The sequence below is a fragment of the Gossypium hirsutum genome, chromosome D02 (assembly GCF_007990345.1).
Source record: "Gossypium hirsutum isolate 1008001.06 chromosome D02, Gossypium_hirsutum_v2.1, whole genome shotgun sequence".
Classification (NCBI taxonomy): Eukaryota; Viridiplantae; Streptophyta; class Magnoliopsida; order Malvales; family Malvaceae; genus Gossypium; species Gossypium hirsutum.
In genome coordinates this window covers 62494513-62510849 of record NC_053438.1, presented here as the reverse complement: position 1 = coordinate 62510849, position 16337 = coordinate 62494513, and the positions used below count along the sequence as shown (strand labels likewise).

At 30.3% G+C, this 16337-nt stretch overlaps 1 non-coding gene across 1 annotated transcript; it reads right to left on the bottom strand.

Moving 5' to 3' along the window:
* Positions 1–15258: 15258 nt before the first annotated feature.
* On the bottom strand, positions 15259–15454 carry LOC121214944 (U2 spliceosomal RNA). Its single transcript, XR_005910680.1, has one exon. It is a non-coding gene; the product is annotated as a U2 spliceosomal RNA (small nuclear RNA).
* Between the last annotated feature and the right edge of the window lie 883 nt (positions 15455–16337).

Here is a 16337-nt window from a genome sequence, read left to right as displayed (position 1 = left end):
TTCGAACCATAATAAATCATATCAGATTTGTCATGAAGTCACGTGCATGGTTATCACCGTTATAAAACAGAATCAGTAACAATCGATCTAGCATATTCAAATATCGTATATCTCTATAAATAGAATAATGTAGAGGTGTACCAACAAACTTAACAAATACACATCGTACCTGGATAATTCGCACACATCAGACAGTAGCATATTACGTTCTGACAGATTCAATTCACTTAGGTTCAAACATAACAAACATACGTGCAGATTACACGCCTATGTCGTATGCCCGTGTGGTTCTAAATCATAAACAGTGAGGCACACGGCCTGGGCACACGCCCATGTCCCCTGCTTGTGTGATTCTAAACCATAAATAGTGAGTTACACAGTCGAGACACACGCCTATGTCCTTGACCGTGTGGCTCACAAGGCTTGGGCATATGCCCATATTCTTGATCGTGTGATTCTAAATAATAAACAGTGAGTTACACGGCTGGGACACACGCCCATGTCCTTACCCGTGTGGCTTACACGGCCTAGGCACACGCCCATGTGGTTTGCCTGTGTCCATAAATTTGAAGTTAGGGAGTTACATGGCTCGTCACACGGCCAACACACATGCCAGCGTGGCCACCCGTGTACCATCGGCAGTTTCCAATTTTGACAAAGAAAAACGCATAAAAAGAGGAGTTTTGGCACCCACCTGATATAGAATCGATGCAGGAGCAACAAGGATGAATTCCCGTCCCTAAACGTCAAACAATTGTCCAACAAATAGTTAACTCGCAGTCAAATTGCTAAAAACTAACATTCCAAAATCGAAGTTAAGTCAAAGAACTCTTGACACCAAAACTTTAAATCGAACTTACCGACCAACGAATTGAACTAGAAAGATAAGTTAGATCCCGTACAGAATCAGCGTAACGTAACGTAACATAAGAAAAGGTCCCTCTGAAAGGAAGAAACTAAAACGAAGAACTAAATATCGAGAACGATTGGCAGAAGAAACATAGCAAAAAAAAAAGACCAAAAATGAAAAGAAAAACCCGCCGAAGGTTTTTGGAAGGTTTTAAGTAGCCAATCGAAACTAACTACTATACAACGAAATTCAAAATAAATTATTTCCTATTGTTTTCGTCGGGATTCGAACACAAGACCAAGGAGTATACAAAAGCTTAGCCATTGAACCAGCAGGCTCATTCTTGACATCAATTAACAAAATTTAACTTATAAACCCAACGTTTAAAGGTGCTCATGGGCAGGGCGGCCCGGCACGACCCGACGGCCCGCCCGAAATATGGGAGGGTTTGGGTAAAAATATAGGCCCGAAATATAGGCTTGGGTAAAAAATGAGGCCCGTTTAAAAAACGGGCCGGGCCTCGGGCCCCACGTTTTCGGCCCGGGCCCTACCCGGCCCGGCCCGATATAATAAATATATTTATTTTTTTTAATTTTAAAATATTTTTTACATAATTTTTAAATTTTTTTTAATTTTAAAATATTTTTAAAATACTTTTTTTTAAATTTTTTTTAATTTTAAAATATTTTTAAATACTTTTTTAATTTTTTTAATTTTAAAATATTTTTAAAATATTTTTAAAATACTTTTTTTAATTTTTAAAAATTTTTAAAATAAAAATGGGCCGGGCCGGGCCCGGGCTTATGATTTTTTTCCCGAGCCGGGCCTGGGCAAAATCTTAGGCCCATATTTTGGGCCGGGCCGGGCCTAGGACCTGGGCCAAAATTTTTTATGGGCCCGGCCCGAACCCAGCCCATGAGCACCTCTAGCAACGTTCAAAGGTAAGGGTTTAAGCAAAATAACAAAATTTCCAGAAACAGGATTCGAACCCAAAACCTCACACATATACCCCAAACACTTAACCATTAAACCAGATCAATTTACTTGTCATAAATTTCCAAAATCTAAACTCAAAATTGAGGGATGGGCCACTCTTGATTTCAAAACCCAATTTCTTCTAACTCAGTTTTTCAGATGTTACAATCAATGTTAGTGACATTTACATAAGCATGTCATATATCTGATTCGTTATGATTGTATGTTAGCATGTTTATGCATATGCATTTAGGGTGGGTTTTGGATATGATGAAGGAAGTGCTTCTGGTAGTATCACTGCAAGTTAGGTAGTTCAACCTCAAATTATCTGTCTGGCATCACAGATGCATATTTAATAGTGGCATACCACCACTAGACCTGTCCATGGGCCGGGCGGCCCGGCCCGGCTCGGCCCGACGGCCCGCCCGAAATATGGGCTTGGGTAAAAATTTAGGCCAGTTTAAAAAATGGACCGAGCCTCGGGCAAGATTTTTTTGGCCCGGTCCCGGCCCGGCCCGGCCCAAAAAATATTAAATATATATATTTTTATTTTTAAAATATAATAGTTTTTAATTTTAAGTTTATTTACTTTCATTTCCTTGACTAGTGTTACAAAATAATAATAATAAAACATCAAGTTTGTTTTACTAATCAAATGTTAGATTTTGTTACAACAATTAATACAATTAATACAATTAATAATTTGATAAATTTACTAATCAAATGTTAGATTTTATTACAACAATTAATACAATTAATACAATTAATAATTTGATAAATTTACTAATCAAATGTTAGATTTTATTACAACAATTAATACAATTAACAATTAATAATTTGATAATTTTACTAACAATTAATTTTAATAACAATTAGTTTTAATTTTATTAAAAAAATAATTTTAATTTTAATTAAAAACGGGCCGGGCTCGGGCCCCATATTTTTTCTCCAGGCCGGGCCTAGGCAAAATCTTAGGCCCATATTTCGGGCCGGGCCGGGCCGGGCCTAGTAAACGGGCTGAAATTTTTTTGTGAGCCCGGCCTGGCCCGGCCCATGGACAGGTCTAACCACCACTTAACAATGTGATTGGATGGATGGACTCATGTAGTCCTAATTTGTGTGATTGGTTTGTTAGAGATGGTGTGTAGCAGATGGGAGTAAGATTTGTTCTAATTTGATTTGACATTTGATTTTATATATGTTTTAAAACTATGACATTCCGATCTGATATATACTTCTAGACATGTGACATTCTGATGTGTTATTTGCATATGTGAACATTATAAGTAAAACTTTGTTTTGATATTTGCAATTGTGCTTGTTATAGTAAGAAATTCTATATGTGGGCTAAGTCACACACCGAGCTTCTAGCACACTCTGTTATTTAATATGTTTTAGGTGAATGTCAGACTTAGAACCAAATAGCGTGCGAGAGCTCGAATTGTTTTCTCGACTAATTAAATATGGTGATTTACGTAACTTTTTTGGGACTATAATTTGTTTTTGGGCTTTGTTTTTTGGTTTTTGTGCTATTTGTTGGTTTTTGGTATTTTAGTGTTGAACTGCAAAATCTTATGATTTATCAAATTGAAAATTTGATTTTCAAAATTAAAACTCTGGAAAGTTCCGCTGTAAAGGTTAAGTAATCACTTTAGTGTTTTCTATAAATAAATATGTGGCTTTTAATGAACGTTTGTTTTAGTACTTTCAAAACACGCGACTTTGAATTCGAATTCTGAGTTTTAAATAAATATTTTCGGACTTTGGTTTTTTTTAAACATTTATGAGAGTTTTGCCAAATTTTATGCTTTCGAAGCATGCATTGAGTTTGGTTAAAACAAAAGTTTTTAAATAAGTTAATGTAATTCCTCAATATCCGATCATAACTTCTAGGCCGAGTTTGGGGTGTTACAAGTCTGACTACGAACTACAACTTAGCATTAGCTAAACATTAGGTAATTAATGAGTCAATATTTGTTTACATTTTTTTTTGCGTGCAACAATCGTTGAGGACATATACAAATTATATTAATATGAATAATGGAATTTTATTTAAATCAATATGTTTGAAAAATTACAAGTATAAATAACGAATAAATTACACTTAGGGCACTAGATCCTAGCATCTCCAAACTTGTGCTTTTATATATACTAACTTTTAATGTCACATTTGTTGCATGTGATTTTACACATTTAATATTTAATCAATTTTTAAATATTATATTTTTAGTTGTAGTAATAAATATAAAATAATATTTCTTAATTTGATTATTGAATATAATTAAAATATATTAACTTATCAATTCAAATAGTATAATAAAAATTTTTTGAATCATACTTAAAGCATTTTAACATACTCAACATACAGTATAATTTTACTTTATGTAATTAATGCAAGGTAACATAATTCAAAACAATAACTAACTAACATAATTATTTTTTTTGTTTATAATTAACTTTAATATTAATTAAGTGATAATTAAGATAATTAGATTTCTATTCAAATAATAATTCAATTTCACGTCAATAAAATTAGTACAAGCTCTTTCTTAAATAAAAGTTTTTAACTAATAATTGTAATATAAGTTATAGTTATAATTATCACAACGTTTTTCCTATAATTTATGCATAGAGTTCTATTCAAGTATCAACTTTATTTTTAAATGTATAATTATTTTTAAAATTAGTACAACTTTTTTAACTAATAAATGTACAACTTTGATTACATTATAATTATTTTTAAATGTATAATTATCACAACTTCTATTTTACTTCAACTTTTTTTTTATTGTTAAATGTCGATCTAGTAATATGATGGAAAATAAAGAATATTCTCGTTATTTTAAATTTTTTTCTAAACTCATGCTTATATGTACTTATATATAGAGATATTGTAAATATAATACTAAATCATATATTTTATATACAAAAATTCTTGAAATATAGTAATTTCACATTATTTATGAATTAATTTAGAGTATATTCATATTCTTTTTTTAATATATACAAATCTTATAATTATGGTTTGATAATTAAAAAATTATATAATTTTATTATTTTTATTATTTTGTAATATATTATTTTACATCAATTATATGAACTAAAATATATTATTCAATGCATATGACTTCAGACACCCGTATATGTAAAAAATATGAGTTTTGAGAGATATTTGAATCAACAAATATATTTTTATCATTTATAAGATTTATCATATTTATAAATAAAAATGTTTATTTTATTAAAATATTTGATTAAACAAATTCATTTGCTAAGGAAATTTATCACACTAATAAATTCAATTACTCTATGTTTGAAGTGTTGTTTTTGATTGACTAAAGTGTTAAAAAAATACATTAATTTAGCTTTATGTAATAACTCACTTTTTATTTTATATATAAAATTTTATAAACAATAAATCTATATAATTTAATATAATATATCATATGGAATCATATTTGGTATACTATCAGTGGAGTTTTTAGACTCCATAAGCAGGGGTTGACAAGTGTCCTATAAGAGTATAGTAAACTATTTAAAAAACAACAGACACATGATAATTTTTTAAAGTTATTTGTGAAATAAAAAAAAAATACATTACTTAGATATCAAATACTAACTCATTTTATATATATAATATAACAAGATACATTAAAATTGAGGCAACTAACACAACTATATTTTCTTCTATTTACTTTTTTAATTTTTAATTATCTATTAAATTTATATTTTTATAATAAAATCATATTATTTTCAAAAATTAAGTAAAAGAATAAAAGAATCCACTACTATTAATAAATTATGATTTTATCTTATAAATTTCATTTTTTTATATCCCAATATTCCTTCTTATAGACATCATAACTTTAACATGTTTAACAAATATATGTAAATATATTACAAAACCACAACAACATAAATATGTTCAACTAAACATATATTCCCTTGTTATTAATAAAATATTAAAACAAAAAATATTGCCGTGCAAATTAATTTGCATGTATTTTTACTGTGCATTTTTTATTTATTTAAGAGAACACATTCTAGAAAAATCGATCAAAGGGGACAAGGATATAACAATGAGAGCATCTAATGCCAAGCTATCATGCTTACTCAATACATCCAAATCTAGCTCCCCTCCTTAACATTCAAGTTGGACAATTTCTTAGCATTTATAATACGAGCAATAAAAGGATAAACAATACAATTCATGTAGTTCACTCTCAATAAAGCTCTTCTTACCAAAATATGAATAGCCTTATTAGCATCCTTACGAATCCAACACAATGAACAGGATTGAAAAGCAGAGGCAATAGTAACATAGTCCTTAAGAACTAAACTTGTGTCTAAGGCATCCTCATAGTCATGATGAAAGGCTAGCCAGAGACGTTGACTATCAGTCTCCATTACAACATTGTCTACATGCAAGGACATGAGCTAGGAGAGAGCCTCTCGAACAACCAAAATTTCTGACAAAAAAGGATCAAGAGTGCTCTACATAAAACCCGAGATGCGTCGAACAAAATCACCTTCGTCATTTAATAGAACCACTGCCCATCTCATGCACCCATTATCCATGAAAGTGGCTCCATCAACATTACATTTTAACTTCCCCAATCATGGCTTGCGGCAACAAATATCCCCACCCTCAATCATATCGCGCATAACCAATTGAGAAGAATGAACCAACTGCGCCCCCTTCCAACACTATAAAAATTTGTCAACATACTGCACAAGTTGGTTTGTCATCATAATCATTTTCTTCGACACCACCTCATTCCTACTATACCAAATACCCCAAATCATCCCCGACACACACCCCCTTTTTTCCTCTTATTTTTCAGCCAAAATTCGAATGATAAAATCCTCTATTGAAACATCAACTAGTATGAGTAAGGGTGAGCGTTTGATCGAATTTAGTTGAATAAAGTGAAAAAATCATGAGTTAATCAAGTTCACGAGTCCTATTTTATCATGCTAACTTAATTTGATTTTTTTCAAATCGAGTCAAGTTGAATTGAGTGAAATTGTTCGAGTTAACTTAAAAAATTAAACATGTCAAATTACAATCTTATTATAGTATAACTAATTACATGTTAGAGCACATAAATTTGAAACCATATATATTTTAAAACTCAAGCAAAATAATAAAAAAATAAGACACTTTTGAACCATTAATTAACTTATTTAGGTCCCAAAAATTATTATTTTAGAAAATTTCTAAATATTTAACTTTCTTTATATATTCTTTAGAATTTTTTTTAAAAAAATTATAATTTTTTTCAAAAAAATATAAATTTTGGAATTTTTATAAATATTTAATAATATAAAAATTATTTTGAATTTTAAAAAATTATTTTGAAATTATTTTGTACTTTTTGATGTGAGAGACCAATTTGCTCATTTTCAAAATTCACAGGGACCAAAATGGTCTTTACACCAATCTATTATTTGGATTGTACATTTCAACTTGACTCGAACTAAAAACTCGAATTACTTATTCGAGTTGACTCAAATAACTTGAATAATTCAAATAACTCAATTCAATTAACTTGAATTTTGATTTTGATTTTTTGAATCGAATCGAGTTTGCTCACCCCTAGGTATGAGTCCTAGCTCATGCCACACAACAATTGTGAAAGGACAATGAAAAAGAATATGTTCTAAATCCTCATTGACTTGATGACATCTTAGGCAAAGAGGATCAATTTTAGCCCCTTGAGCTAAAAGCTTGCCAAGGGTTATTGACATGAAATCAATAATGTTGAGAAATAAGCAAGAGCCACCTGATAAACAAACTTGACACAACAGAATCCATTATAACCAAAATGGCATGTATAAATATCCTCCACAGAATACCAACTTAATAACATATACAAAACCCGCTCAGTATCATACGGTACTAGCAAACCTGTAACTCCCTTACTCGACTCGATCGTCGGGTTCGAGTTACGAGATGCTACAACCGTTGCCGGAGTAACTACCGTCAAATATATTCTAAATAAATCATTCAAACATTCCAACACATCTTAAACACAATCACATTAAGATATACAATTAAATCTGAGCTTAAATCGAGCTTACAAAAGCTCCTTTATAGATCTGAGCATGAATAATGATCAAATTGCAATATTTTCAAAGTTTTCAGAATAAGTACCGATACCCCATAAAGGAACCGATACCATTTTGGCCTTCAATGTTTCAAAATAATTTGAATTAAAACTAATGTATCGATACCAGACATAAAGTACCAATAACCTTGTCAAAGTATCGATACCTTATCTCTGTATCAATACCATTTTTAGGTTCCATGTTTGAAAATTTAAGAAAAATCACCAATGTACTGATACCCATTTCTAGGGTATCGATACCTCTGAGCCAAAAATGTCAAAAATATGCATTTTGGTACATATTGCATGCCAACTTATCAACTTACCCAAATGGTGCTTAATTGCACACTTATACTTGCATAAAACCATGCAAAAACCATATCTAAACATCTTATTTCAATAATTTCTCAATCAACCAAACTATTATACATCAATTAGGTACTTAAACATATCATTTCAACTTATGGAATCACAAACTATTCAATACCATCATCTTAACCATACCATTTCACTTTCAAAATTTTCAATCATATGCCACATTTATAGCTTAACATAATGCCTAACATACACATATATAGATATGAACATTAACTTTCTCAAAATCAACTGTTAACCAAGATTCAAACCAAACTATTATTTCCAAGGTTAACGTATATATAATAACCACTATATACATGCCACAAAACTAGATTTTAAAATGATCAAAAGTCTATTGAGTTGATAGTAGGATAGTGTGAGCTTTAGGGAGATTCGATCGACACGTTCTGCAACCCAACAATCTATAGGAAAAGGGAAAGCAACTAGGTAAGCATTTCGAATGCTTAGTAAGTTCATAGGCATAAAACAATATCTTACCTTATTTTACAATTTACTACAATAAGCAATTCAACTTGGCAAGTTTGCCTAGACATAGCAAAGCACATGTCAACAAGGTGAGTTAACATATAACCATCTTATATAGTAATTCAAACTTATGAAATTTCAAGTCACCTATAAACAACATTTCAATACCAATCTCATTATCAATACAACATTTAGCCATTTGCATATCAAGTTCATATCATTTCATTTCAACTTATTTCATTCAATAATCATTTAGCCCGATGAACTCTAATGAATTGATTGGGATACACAAGTAACTACACCACACCAGGGCACCGGAGTGCAAAACCCGTAGGCAATCATATAATCGTGTAATAACACGTCCCTCCACCACACCATGACCTCTGTAGAGACATATAAAACTCGATAATTTACAATCACATACTCCGTATTGTCACTATATTTCGTACCAGCACACAATTAACTCTATTTGCATGTCAATCGTATCTTATCATTTATTACGTTCATTCGAGCACATTTAGCACATATAATCATTTCTTTACAATTTAATTTATATCACACCTTTTTGTACCAAATCGTAAACAATAAAAATTACATTCACACAACACAAATTCATAATGCAAGTATATATTTCAATTACATACAACCATACCATATGAACTTACCTGACAAAAACAACAACAAACAAGACATTGAGGACTAATCCATAATTTTGCCTTTTCCTCGATTTTCTTTCGTTTTATTCCAATCTCGATCTATACAATAATTCATTTTAATTTATCAATTCCAAATACCTTATAACATCCTATTACACGCATATGATAGTTCAATATTATTTTTTGAAAGTTCCCTAAAGTTCTGTATTTTATTCAATTTATTCCCTAAGACCAAAATTACCATAACTTTCAAATTTGAGCATCAATTTTGAAACCGATCGCAATTATGTCCTTCTATAACCCTCTATCATCTATAATTACAAAATTTTAACATTAATTCTGAAATTTATGCACTTTAGTCCCTATGTTCAAAAACTAGCAATTAAACTTTACGAACTAGTCTTTTTTTTCGTATCTAAGCTTAAAATCTAACAAATTAACACCAATTTCATCAAGTATTCATCAATGGTAACTTCTAGAAACTTTACAGGTTTGCAAAATATAAAAATTACAAGAAGCAAACTTGAAATTACTTACCAGTGTAAGGATTAAAGTGGGAAGCTTTAAAACCCTTTTCTCCCTTGTTTGTACGGTGAAGAAGATGAAGATGAGAAAAATGTTTTGATTTTCTTTTTAGTTTGTCTTTTATACTTAATTAATCATCATTAAGCAAATATAAGTGGAAGATGCCATCTTCCACTATTCACTAATAGAAATTGGTCCAATTGCTTAATTGGTCCTTTAGCTAATTAAAAATCTATAGCGATGAATTTTTAACACTTTTACGATTTAGTCATTGTATCATAATTAACTATCAATTTAATAAAATTACTAGTCTAGAACTCAATATACTAGTAAATTAGACTCATAGATATTAAACAATGATATTTATGGGTTCTATCATCGGTAATGGGGTTCCAAAATCGCCATTTTCGGCACCACTGAAAAACAAGTTGTTACAAATCCCTCCACCATATGCCTATCCCATGAGCCTCCATTAAGATGAATTAAATCACATACTTGCATATGGGCACACCTATCTAGAGGAACAGTATGAACAAAAAAAATTATCATCATCATTAATCCACGGATTATTAAAAACACTAACCATGTTACATTTTCCTATTCACCATCTAGGAGCATTGCTTTAGCTAGGGGTGTCCGTTTGATCGAATCAAGTGAAAAAAATTCGAGTTAATCAAGTTGACGAGTTCTATTTTATCATCCTAACTCGATTTGAAATTTTTTCGAATCGAGTGAAATTGTTTGACTGTTAAATTTTCTATGGTTAAATTTAGATTTTTCTGAAATGATTTGATGTAGCTCTCTAGGCTTGGTCTTAACGTCTAGGCCAGGTATGGGGTGTTACATAAATTACATACTCGCATATGGGCACACCTACCTAGAGGAATAGTGTCAACAAAAAAATTATCATCATCATTAATCCACGGATCATTGAAAACACTAACCATGTTACCTTTTCCTATTCGCCATATAGTACCTTCAAGTAGCATTGCTTTAGTTAGGGGTGAGAGTTTGATCGAATTAAGTGAAAAAATTTCGAGTTAATCAAGTTGACGAGTCTTATTTTATCATTCTAACTCGATTTGAATTTTTTTTGAATCAAGTGAAATTGTTCGAGTTAAATTAAAAATTTAAACATTTCAAATTAAAATCTTGTTACAATATATCTAATTCTATGTTAAAGCACAAAAATTTGAAACCATATATATTTGAAAACTTTTTCAAAGCAAAACAAAAGAAAAAAAAAGATGTGTTAGTATGATAAAGTTGAATCATTAATTAACTTATTTAGGTCTCCAAAATTATTATTTTAGAATATTTTAAAATTTTTAACTTTCTTTATATATTCTTTAGAATTTTTTTAAAAAATATATAAAATATGAAATTTTTATAAATTTTTGAATTTTTTTTTATTTTTGTTGAAAGAAACCAATTTGCTCATTTTCAAAATTGACAGGGACCAAAGAGGTATTTACACCAATCTGTTATTTGAATTATTTGAATTATTCGAATTGCAAAATTCAACTTGACACGAACTCGACTTACTTATTCAAGTTGACTCGATAATTCAAATAACTCGATTCAATTAATTCAAGATTCAATTTTTTTTTCGATTTTTTTAAATCGAATCTAATTTTGTCTACCCTAGCTTTAGCCATATGAACACTCTTCCAAATAAAAGAGGAAGAAACACCCTCCGTTGCACCAAGAAAACCGCTAGTTGGGAAGTATTTAACTTTGAATATCATGCACGAAAAAGATTCAAACTAGGTGAGGTACCTCCACCATTTAGCTAATAGTGCCAAATTGAAAAGTTTTAAAAATAATATTATTATATTTTTATTAAAAAGGTGACCTGTTTATTAAAGTATCCAGTATCAACATATCATTTAAATAAAATAACCTCATATTAATGGTCCCTCTTAGATATCTAAATATATGTTTAATTCAATTCCAATGTTAATGTGTTGGAGAAGAACTAAATCTTGCTAACAAGTTTATATAGAAAGTTATATCACGTCTTGTGTTATTTGCAAGATATGGTACTTCAAGACTAAGAAACTCTTTATCATTCTCGCAAGGACGAAATTTATCTTTATTCACATCTAATGATCATACAACCATCGAAGTACTCAATGGATATACTTCATCCCTATAAAAAAAATTTTAATATGTTTTCGGTATAGTTTAAAAATATTTTTCAATCGATGTTTACAATATTTCCGAACATAATCAACTTTTTATCATAAAATATAATTTTATGTAGAGAACTTGGAAATATTTTATAAAGAATATTTAAATACAAACAGAAAAAATGGATAGTCTTACCGATGATGCATGCAACGGTGATGAGCAAAAAATTAAATATATTCCTAATAAAAAAACTGATGTAAATATAATCTTTTAAAAACTGATATTATAAGGTTGATTAAATATTAAAAAAAGCCACTTCACCAGTTATCCATGCGACTTGAACAAAAAGAAAAGTTGCTTCAAAGCCTAGTTGGAAAAAAATTAAATTAAAGGAGGGGGGACTTTAATTTTTATTTTGGTTGAGTTTCCAGAAACTTTCAGATGCCGTGGAAATGGTACTTATAAATGCAAACAAATATTGTTAAAAATATTTTTTAATTAAATCTATGTATACAATTATTTTAATTAAATATTCAGCTCCTTAATTGTACTTTTAACGATTTCATCATTGTACTATCTCTTCTGACTCTCCAGTAGTTTGTATATAATTTTTATTATAATTTAAATTAGACCGTTTTTTATTTAATATGATTTAATTTATAACCGCGATTAACCGTGTACAAACCCAAAATTTACCCGGCTCATATACAAATAATAAAATCAAATTTAAACTAAAACCAAAATAAATGAAACAGGCCCAAATTGCCAAACCCAAAAACAAGCCCAACAACCTAAAAGCTAACCCTAGTCCAAAACAAAAGAAAAACAAAACCCTCGGCAGCAGCCAAGCCTCAGCCGCCGCATCCCAACGGCAACCTCCACGCGCGCCGCCTTCCCCGCACGTGCCGCCACGTTCGTACCTGTAAAAGGACTAGGAGAGTCCAACAACAATACAAACAGTGTAAAAGTAGAGAAAAAATTCCGGGCTAAAAAGGCCCCGAATTTATGTATTTTAACACACATGAATGAATCAAAAGAGATTGGAAAGAAATCAATTCAAATATCGGGCATTCTCAAAGGTGGTTTTTTTTTTGGCTTATTTACTATTTATTGTTTTTTTTTCTTTTTCCCTTTTCTTTTCTTTTTTTAAAAAATAAATCAAAAATAAAAAAGGTAAAAATCGTACCTTTATTGCTGAGGAGGTGCTGATTCTGATGAAAATCGTTATTTTTTAAGGTCGGGAGTTGAAAAAACTAAAAAATATATATATTTTTAAAATTTTCCAGTCACCGCGGACGGCGGCGCCGTCGCCGGCGATCGGCGGCCGTTGCAGTGGTTCGGTGTCGGAGTTGGCCGGATTCTAGAAACCTTTGAAGGGGAAGGGGAGAGCTCTCAACTTTTTTTTCCCTGAAACCAAGGGCTAAATGAATTTTTTTTTGTCTAAAACTTGACTTTTATAGGCCCCCAAAACGACGTCGTTTTGGGCAAGCCTCTTAGGCACCAAAACGACGCTGTTTAGGCCTTGACCCGCGCGGTGACTCGACCCTAGGGGAGGATCCGTGTGTTTTTGATTAATGGGCAAATTGCGCTTTTAGCCCTTTCGCTTTTAAATTACTTTGCAGTTAAGTTCCATTTATTCTTTAAATTTCGCCCTGTAATTTATTTCAATTTATAATTTGGTCCCTCGAAGCTGTGCGTTTTGGAGGGAGGGAATTATTACCCATTTGGCCCCTCCTTGTCTCCTCGTGTTCTATTGGGTCCTTACTCATTTTATTCCCGATTTCTCCCCTAAAACTTTGTTTTATTTTCAATTTAGTCCTTTTCTGTTGTTACTTTTATTATTGTTAAACTAATTAGTTGTTTGTTGTTATTATTATTATTATTATTATTTCTCTTTTACTTATTTATTATTTTCATCACATTATTAAATTAAAAAGTTTTGCCTTATTATATTTCTCTTTTTATTTTTATATTCGTCCAAATACTTTTAATATATTTATTTTATTATGTCTTTTATTATTTACTTATTTTAAGTTTTTTTTATCATTATTTATCTTAAAATTTATATACTGTTCCTATTTTCATTATTTTATGTATTTACTTCTTACCTATTAGTTGCATTTACTATTTATTTGCTATTATATAATCAATCTCTTTCATTAAAATTTCAGATTGTTTTTTATTTGTGTCTTGTGTTAGTAGTTTACTCGTCTTTATATTTTGTTAATTTTCTTTAAATCATTCCATCCTCATGTTACATTTTTTTTTGTGTAGTTCTTACTTTCATTTCATTTTACGTTATCTTATTTATTTTGTTGTTGCAATTCGATTACCGACAGTGTCATCATAGTATTTTATTTTATTATTAACTATCATCTTAATATTTTGTTCGTATTATCACTTTGTGTTATTTTATTGCTCTTTTAAATTCACACCACAATCTTTACCCGATGCATAAAATCCTTTTTTTTTATGTTACATACTTCAAAAATTTGAGAGGTTGTACCCTAACTTACGGAGTTTCGATTTTCTTGATAAATCCAAATACATGAACATTTTTAAAAATAATTTTTTTTAAAACGATCTCGTGAATTAGTGAAAGATCGTGTTCTAACTTACGGGACATGATTTCTTTTCCAAAATCGAGATAATCAAATATCTTTCAAATAAATAAATTTATGGTGTTTATTCTCGTTTCGGGATTAAAGGTATTGTGTCCTAACTCACGGGATATAATTCCTTTTCACAATTAATGTAAAATACACCTTTCCTTAAATTTTTGGGTGATTTAAAGAGGATCATATTCTTAAATTTCTTTCCGAATTTTCAATCATTCGACCTTAAGACATTAAATAATTAATTTGGTACCAAATTTGGGCGTTACGAGAAAAACTAGTTTAGTTAAATTATATTATTATATATATTTTATGAATTTTTATGGTCAAGAGTGTAGCATTTATACAGTATTTTTTTACTAATATAATATTTACAGTAAATAGAAATTATATTGGACAAAAATTAATTAACTTATTCAAAATAATATCATATCGTGTAAAAATTAATTAATTTAGTCAGATATAATAAGTAAATAATTTATTTCAAGTTTATACTTTAAACTCCATTAGAATAGACCGCTGTAAAAATAAAAGATTTAAGATAGAATTGGGTGGGGTGCGCCAGGCCCAAGCTATAGTGCAACGCTAGGGCGACGCTCGAGAGACCCAGTAGCAAGCTACCGTAGTGGACCCTCCCCCTCAAAAAATAAATTTAATATCATGTGGGCCTATGACCCACGTATCAGATATTAAACTGATAAGAACAGATACTACACTTGATCTTAGCCAAAAGGCCGAGAAAGGTATGCTTCTGCAGTCCAAACCCGCTTCTTTTATAAGCAGCTTCTTGCCTCATCCCGTTATATATCAATGATGTGGGATAAAGACACTGTATTCAGCAACTTGATTGTAAGCTGCTTCTGAAAAAATATGGACCAACAACACCTTTGATATTACAGGCATTTCTCGTATATTGAAATCGGAAACTACTTGGAAACTGAATCGTTTGTGCATTTCCACTGGAGATAATCTGGGACAAATCCCTGCCATCCATTTCTGGTTTGGGGATTTTGTCTGGTATTTTAACATGGGGTTGATGATGAGGAAAAGAAGATAATTAAACCTAGGGGAAAATTATGTTTCTTTGCTTTTAAGTTTGAAGCTTGTGTTCCCAACACTTGATCGACACATTGAAATCACGAAATTTAATCTTCAAACACTTGGGGCCTGATCACATCATTGCAAGTATATGCATAAAATAAAATTCTTATTCAATTCTAATGATATTCTAGACACATTCCACTCCAGAAAGCTTACATGACAAAGTACTAGTCCCGGCTAGAAAATATTGAAAATTTTAAATCTCCTGACAATGCTCTTGAACTCTGAGTCTAATACTAGAATGTTTAGTTTGTAACTTTTAATATTTCTAATTGCATAAATGAATTAAATTAGGTAAAAAGGTGTTAAATTTAAATTGGGTTATAACACTACTATAAAATTGGGTTTTCAGTAAAAGACTTTAAAATCTAATAAAAAATTCGGACTTTCTTGTTAAAATTTTGATTTTTCTGATTTTTAATGTTGTTTTGTTCTTTAACTTACTGATTATTGGTTGATTCAATCCGATTCAATATAACATCATATGTTTTTACCAATTCTTTGTGCAAAGAGTTGAGACCAAAACCCT